Source organism: Narcine bancroftii, chromosome 3 (genome assembly GCF_036971445.1).
Source record: "Narcine bancroftii isolate sNarBan1 chromosome 3, sNarBan1.hap1, whole genome shotgun sequence".
Lineage (NCBI taxonomy): Eukaryota > Metazoa > Chordata > Chondrichthyes > Torpediniformes > Narcinidae > Narcine > Narcine bancroftii.
This window is the reverse complement of record NC_091471.1, coordinates 134,570,082-134,577,048: the sequence shown is the minus strand read 5'-3', so window position 1 is coordinate 134,577,048 and position 6,967 is coordinate 134,570,082.

Here is a 6,967-nt window from a genome sequence, read left to right as displayed (position 1 = left end):
GTTTCTTCCACTGCTCACACCGCCACAATGCAATAATTTTTTTTGCACTTTTAAAACCTTGATCTAGATCTATATATTTGGCAGCTTTTGACTAACATCTTCACCTGTCCTCCAGTATATTCTTCCAGGTAATACAGACGATCTTTAGTGTTTTTAGCATTACTTTCAATGTGATGTTCAAAGGATTTCACGAACATCAAATATTGTAATAGATCTAAATTAAAAACTGGAATTTCCTTCTTAGGTAAACCATATGAACCTTGTTACTTCACTAACATAGCAGAAATTTCATTTTGTTTCACTATGAGTGATAATATATTGTCTTGTCCAGCATGGCTTGCGACTGGTTGTCTTGTTGTGAATGGAGCTGGCTGAACTTGAACTGGTGCTGTAAGTGTAGGACCTTGAGTTGTAAGTGATAGTGTTCCTTGGTACATAAGTGATGGCATTGACGGAGTTCCTTGGTATGTAATGATGACATTGGTGGGGTTTCTTGGTGTGTAAGTGGAGGGGTGGTTGTTGGGGTTTCTTGACGTTGCTGGTTCTTCAGCAACACGAAGATACGTCAATGGTTGAGTATGATCAACTTGCATGGTTGAACTTTTTTGAAATACTCTCCTTTTGGGAAGCTTCATGTATTGTGTGCTCAGAGATTGAAAGTTGCTAGCTCTTTCCACAGGATTGGTCCTTGTCATTTGAGCACTGTGGCTCCTTGTTTGAGTATTCTTGTTTATTGTGGTACCCTCTGACCTGCTGGAATGTTAGTTGCTAGCACCTTGGGTATTTCACTTTGAGTGATAGATCTTGCAGAAGCCTGAGTTAATGTTTTTACTCTGGCCATATTCATAGCCTGTTGTTCCTCAAGATCTAGTCTTTTCTTTCCTCTCTTCAATAATATTTTTTGTTCTTCTTGTTAAATCTTCATTTCAGCTTCTTGCCTTATTTGCTGATTTTCATTTCAGCTTCCATATCTTCTAAAGCATGTCTTTTCTCAAACCACTCACATTATGCACCGATAGTAGCCAAGTCTGCTTGTGCCTTAGCATGCACAACTGACAAGCTTGAAGCACACAAAGCTGTACTTTCTCTAGATGCCTTAGAAGACTTTGAAGATCTTCCTATGCTCATAACTATCATCAGGATTCAAATCTGAACATTAAGATATCGCTGAAAGAGTCTCTATCTTCAGCATTTCACTTGGTATAGCACCAGTGGGGCTTTGCAATGTACATTCATCTGTTCCAGTTCCACTAACCTCTACATTGCGAATGAGGTCTGCAGGGCCTTATCTTGGTCCTCTTCTTGTTTGGTAGTTGAAGCTACTTCTTCTACGGTGGCTGGCTCCAATCTCCTGCCAAGCATTTTCAGTCTGCCTTGCTGACTCAACTCATGATCAAACAGTTCTTTGAGAGGAGTTGCTTGCTCAAGGTCTTTAACCTGATGAAATTTCTTCTTCTCCATTTTGGATTCTTCACTCTGCAGCCTTTTTTCTTGCCTGGCTTATCTGGTTCCTCAGAACTGTAAATAAATTTGCATCTTGTGTGATCCCTTTAAGAGGATTTCTCTGGCTAGCTCTATCTCTGTGTTTCTTCACACAACTTTTCTTGTCAGTTGTTTTTTTTACAACTTTTCAAAACATTTCTAGGCTTCCTGCCAATTCTGCAAACCAGAGGACTTTATCTTCTTTCCAAGGTTACAAGTGTCTTTCAGTCATTCTTAGTTTGAATTTTAAACTGCCAATCAGACATACATAGCTGGTAGACATATTCTCACAGAAACTGGACTTTTCATGAAAGCTTGAATGCTTCTTGATTTTAAATCTGGTTGTAAATTCTCTCAGATAAATTTCTACCATTTTTTCTTCAAAACAAAAGTTTACAATTTTACTTTTCTTTGAATAATAATATAGATGACACTTTCCATCTTCTATTATTTTCCAATTTCAAGATGTGTAATCTTCAAAGAAACACAAGGACAATATTCCGAATTACTATCTTATCACTCCAATAAACCAAACTTTGTAGATGCAGTTTTATGTTGCTTTAATTTGTTAATATAACTGGATAAACATTTTGCATAACTTTTGCATCAAGATTTTTATAATGATGAATAAACAAAGCATTTGTCTATATTAAAAATATAACTAAATAAAATGATAATAAGAGATGATTAAGACATTAAGAGATGATTAAGATGAATTCAAAGAAAAGTATTTCGATGCTTACATCCCTTTCATGGTTCTCTGAAGAATGATAAAACAAGCTCCGAGTCTGCGTGGATATTATGACATATGGCATCATAGTAAAGATAGAAACATTACAAAGAAAACTTATCCTTAAAAGATTAGGAACAAAATTACTAAGAAGCAAAAACACAAGGTTTAACCTTTACAAGGATTCAGAATGTGGTAAGCGAGGCACTGTGGGTGCAAGTGTGGCATTTTCTGCAGCCATGCGGAAGGTGCCACAGGGGATTACTGGAGAAGGATGAGTTGATGAGCAGTTCCTGTGGAAGGCAGAGAGGGGAAGATGTGTCTAGCTGTGATTCTGCTGTAAGTGGCAGGAAGTGCGGAGGATAATTTGTTGGATGTGAAGGTTGGTGGGTATTGGATAAGGATAAGCGGGATCCTGTGTTTGTTATGTCTGGGGGCAGAGGGGGCTATGGCAGATGAGTGGGAAATGGAGATGTGGGTAAGGGCTGAGTTGAAGGTGGTGGAGGGGAAGCCACATTTGTGGAAGAAGGCAGGCATTTCAAATGATCTGTACTGGAAAACCTCATCTTGGGTACAGACATGGCAGCGATGGAGAAATTGCAAGAAGGGAATAGAATCCTTGCAGGGGACAGGGTGTGAAGAAGTGTAGTTGAAATAGTAGTGGCAGTTGTAGGGTTTGTAAAATATGCCTGTGGAAAACTTGTTTCCTGAAATGGAGACAGAGAGATCAAGAAAGGGGAGACCAGGTGAATTTGAGATTGGGATAGAAGTTGCCAGCAAAGTTAATGAAGTTGACGAGCTCATTATAGGTGCATGTTGTAGTCCCCATGTAGTTGTCAATATAGCAGAGGTAAAGTTGAGGGGCCTTGCCTGTGTAAGGGTTGCAGCATGGATTGCTCCACAAATCCAACAAACAGGCAGGCATAGCTGGGACCCAACTTTTTTCACCAAATCTGTTCCCAAGATGAGATCTTCCAGTCCAGATTATCTGAAATGTCCATCTTCTTCCACCAATGTGGCTTCCCCTCCACCACCACCAACTCAGCCCTTACCCACATCTCCTCCATTTCCCACTCATCTTCCCTGGTCCCCTTTGCCTCCAGTCATAACACAGGATTCCCCTTGTCCTTACCTACCAGCCCACCAGCCTCCACATCCAATACATTCACCTCCACAATTTTTACCACCTACAGCAGAGTTGCACTAGACTCATCTTCTCTCATCCTGAAGAGCCAGTTGATGAAGTAGACAAAGACGATGTGGTCAAACAATAATCATGGCTTTTATTAGCAGAAACTCATGGTACAAAAATGAAAGACAATAGGTGCATACACAGTTATATCCAAGGGGAGTGTCTTTAACAGTAGAGATAATGCACAGCCAATGTTAGTACAGCAAGGCTCACCAGAGGGGAGACAGGCAGCTTGGCAGACATTCACCACAGTCTCCCCCTGGCAGAAGAAGGGTTAAAATCAAAAAGACAGATGCTTGGAAAGACTGAAGCAAGCGATACATGGATACCATGTTTGGCATTGAGAATACTCTAACAGCCAAAATACGCCAGTATCTAGCAAGCAATCGAAATGTAGTGAGATGTTTTATGAATATGTCAGCCTATCAGGTTGTAATGGAAGATTTAAACTGTTTTTTACTTTGCAGGCTTTGCTTCTGCAAGGCTGAGAACCTGCTTGTTTTTTAGAATCAGCAGACATAATCTAATTTACACCATGAGGCCCAGGATGCATATTTAGTAGACACACCTAAATTCCACCATGGGGCCCAGGATGCAGTTGAATCAGAAGACTTATCTAATTTACACTATGGGGCTCAGGGATGCAGTTGAAATCAGTAGACATTATCCAACTTTCACCATGAGGCCCAGAGATGCAGTTTTCTTTTGTTGGTCGCAGACTGTCAGGAGACCTTGAAGATAATTAAATCATTTGTTCAAAGAGATAAGATCTGAAGTAAACAACTTTTGGGTAATAGCCATGGTCCCACTGCTGAAGTTTGAGATTCTTCAAGAGGTGGCAACATCTCTCAGCAAGAAGAAGAACTTCAAGATTCCAACCAACGTCCCGGTCCGGGGAGGTGGAGAAGCTGCTACCGGTGCCCAAACAACCTAATACAAGTGTGCAGTCGTCGCTTCGCTTTGGCAGTTGGGACCAGTCCAGGCATTGATAAGTATAATTGGGAAGGGCTTGCATATTGTAGTGTGAATTCAGCATTAGATTTAGTAATAAAGACTTGTATAAACTGAACTGCTCTCGTTGTGTGTGTGTGTCTATTTTCTTTCGGTAGCTCAAACACTGTGATCAATCTAAAACGAACAAAATGAGAGGTATAAGTTTACCCAAGACACAGGTTGTTTACGAATTCTGGTGCTTATTCTCAAAACAGGTGGCTCCTTTGCAACCTTGGGTACTGGTATAGTTCCTGGGTCTGTAGTGTGGGAAGGACTGACTTCTGGACCCGCTCCTGAATCGCCAGCGTGAGGCAGTGGAGCCTCAGCATGACCATCTGAAAGCTTACTAGGGGTCACAGGCTGGGGGGGGGGGGGGTGAGCCCAATCTCTCAGGCTCACTCTGAGTAGGGGTGTGAGGAAGGGGTGAACCAGGCGAGGCCAGATCTCTTAGGGATATAGTGTCAGTACTCCTGTCTGGGAATTTAACATGAGTATAGTTGGGGTTGGTATGCAGTAGCTAGGGGGACTAGGGGGTCTGTTTTACGCGCCCGAGCATGGCTCTTCAGCAGCACGGTTCCAGGCTCAGATAAACAGGCTGGCCAGTCCATCACAATTCCTGATTTCCTAGGAAAGGCAAACATACATTCATGAGGTGTTTGATTTGTTGCAGCACACAATAATGACCGAATAGAATGTAGCGCCTCAGGCAGCACCTCCTGCCACCGGATAACTGTGTGTTTTTGAAGCAAGATTAACAGTCTTCTAGACTGTAGCATTAGCCCTTTCAACCTGCCCATTGCCCTGTGGGTTGTAGCTCATGGTTCAGCTAGTGGCAATCCCCTTCCATAGCAGGGCTCGCTGTAGTTCAGCTCTCATGAAAGCTGAGCCCCTATCGGTATGAATGTAATTGGGAAAACCAAAAATGCAGAAAATTCTGTCAAGTGACGTAATGACAGACGCTGATGAGACGTCAGGACAGGGTATCGCAAAGGGAAACCTGGAATATTCATCAATTACAGTAGGAAATATACATTTTTGTTGTTGGAAGGTAACGGTCCTTTAAAATCTAAGCTAATCCTCTCAGAAGGTCAGGTTGCCTTGATGAGAGTGACCTCTGGAGCTTTGAAGTATTGCGGATTGCATTCTGTGTAAACGGGACAGCTTTTAGTCAGTTTCCTGACTTCTTCCAGAGAGTAAGGAAGGTTGTTAGCCCTTATGTAGTGGAATAACCTCGTGACTCCTGGGTAGCACAGTCTGTTATGGATCTCTTTTAGCCCCTCCAGCTGAGCACCAGCAGCAGATTGTGACAATGCGTCAGAGGGATCACTTAACCTGCCCAGTCTGTACTGGATCTCATAATTATAAGTTGAGAGTTCTATTCGCCAGCGTGTAATCTTATCGTTTTTGATTTTACATTTGTGTTTAGTACTGAACATGTAGACTACAGATTTCTGATTAGTGACAAGAGTAAATTTTCTGCCGGCTAGAAAGTGTCTCCAGTAGCAAACAGCTTCAATAATAGCCAGAGCTTCTTTTTCAATGGTAGGATGTTTAAGTTCAGGTCCGCGTAATGTGCAGGAGAAGAAAGCCACAGGTCTGCCCTTTTGATTAAGGGTTCCTGTCAAGGAACAATCTGAGGCATCAGTTTCCACTTTGAATGGGACATCCACGTCAATGGACGAGAGTGCAGCTTTGGCAACATCAGCTTTAATTGTCTCGAAAGCCTTCAAGGCCATTGGAGAGAGGAAAATATTTAGTGTCAGAGGGCGTGCCTTCGTGGCGTAGTTTCGAACCCATTTGCAGTAGTAGGAAAATAATCTCATATACCTTTTAAGGGCTTTTGCTGAGAGGTGGGTGTGTTAACTTCTTAAGGGGGGGTATTCTTTCTGGGTCGGGGCGGATTTTGCCCTTGTGGACAATGTAGCCCAGAATGGGTAGCTCTGTCGTGTTGAACACACATTTGACCTCATTAAATGAAAGGTTGAGTTCTTTAGCTGTTGCTAAAAATTTCTTTAAATTGTTGTCGTACTCAGCCTGTGTTTTCCCACAGATAGTGACATTATCCAGATAGGGAAATATACCCTGAAGGCATACAGGTTAGTGTAACGGTTGATTGTCTGGCTGTAGTCAATAGCTAGTCGTCTCTTAGTGTGATTTTTCACGACTACCACTTGGGCCCGCCACAGACTCTTACTAAGTTCAATTATTCCCTCTTTAAGCAGTCTCTGGGTCTCCACTTTGATAAACTCACGATCCTCTTTGCTGTAAGAACGGCTCTTAGTGGCAATCGGCTGATACTTGGGATAAATCACTGAAAAGTGAAGGAGCTTTGATTTTTAATGCGGACAGACCGCAGTAACTAGTGCGGGGGATGGTAAGTATGGGTAGTGGCTCATCGAAATTTAACACTACACCGTTCATCTGAGATTGAATATCTAACCCTAGTAACACAGGGGCGCAGAGCTCCAGCATAATAAAGAGCCACACATCAGCAAGGCAATGTCCCTGCAAATTTAAAGTAACTTTACACTTGTCCCGTACAATTTTTGTAAGTTCACTACAAGCCATCG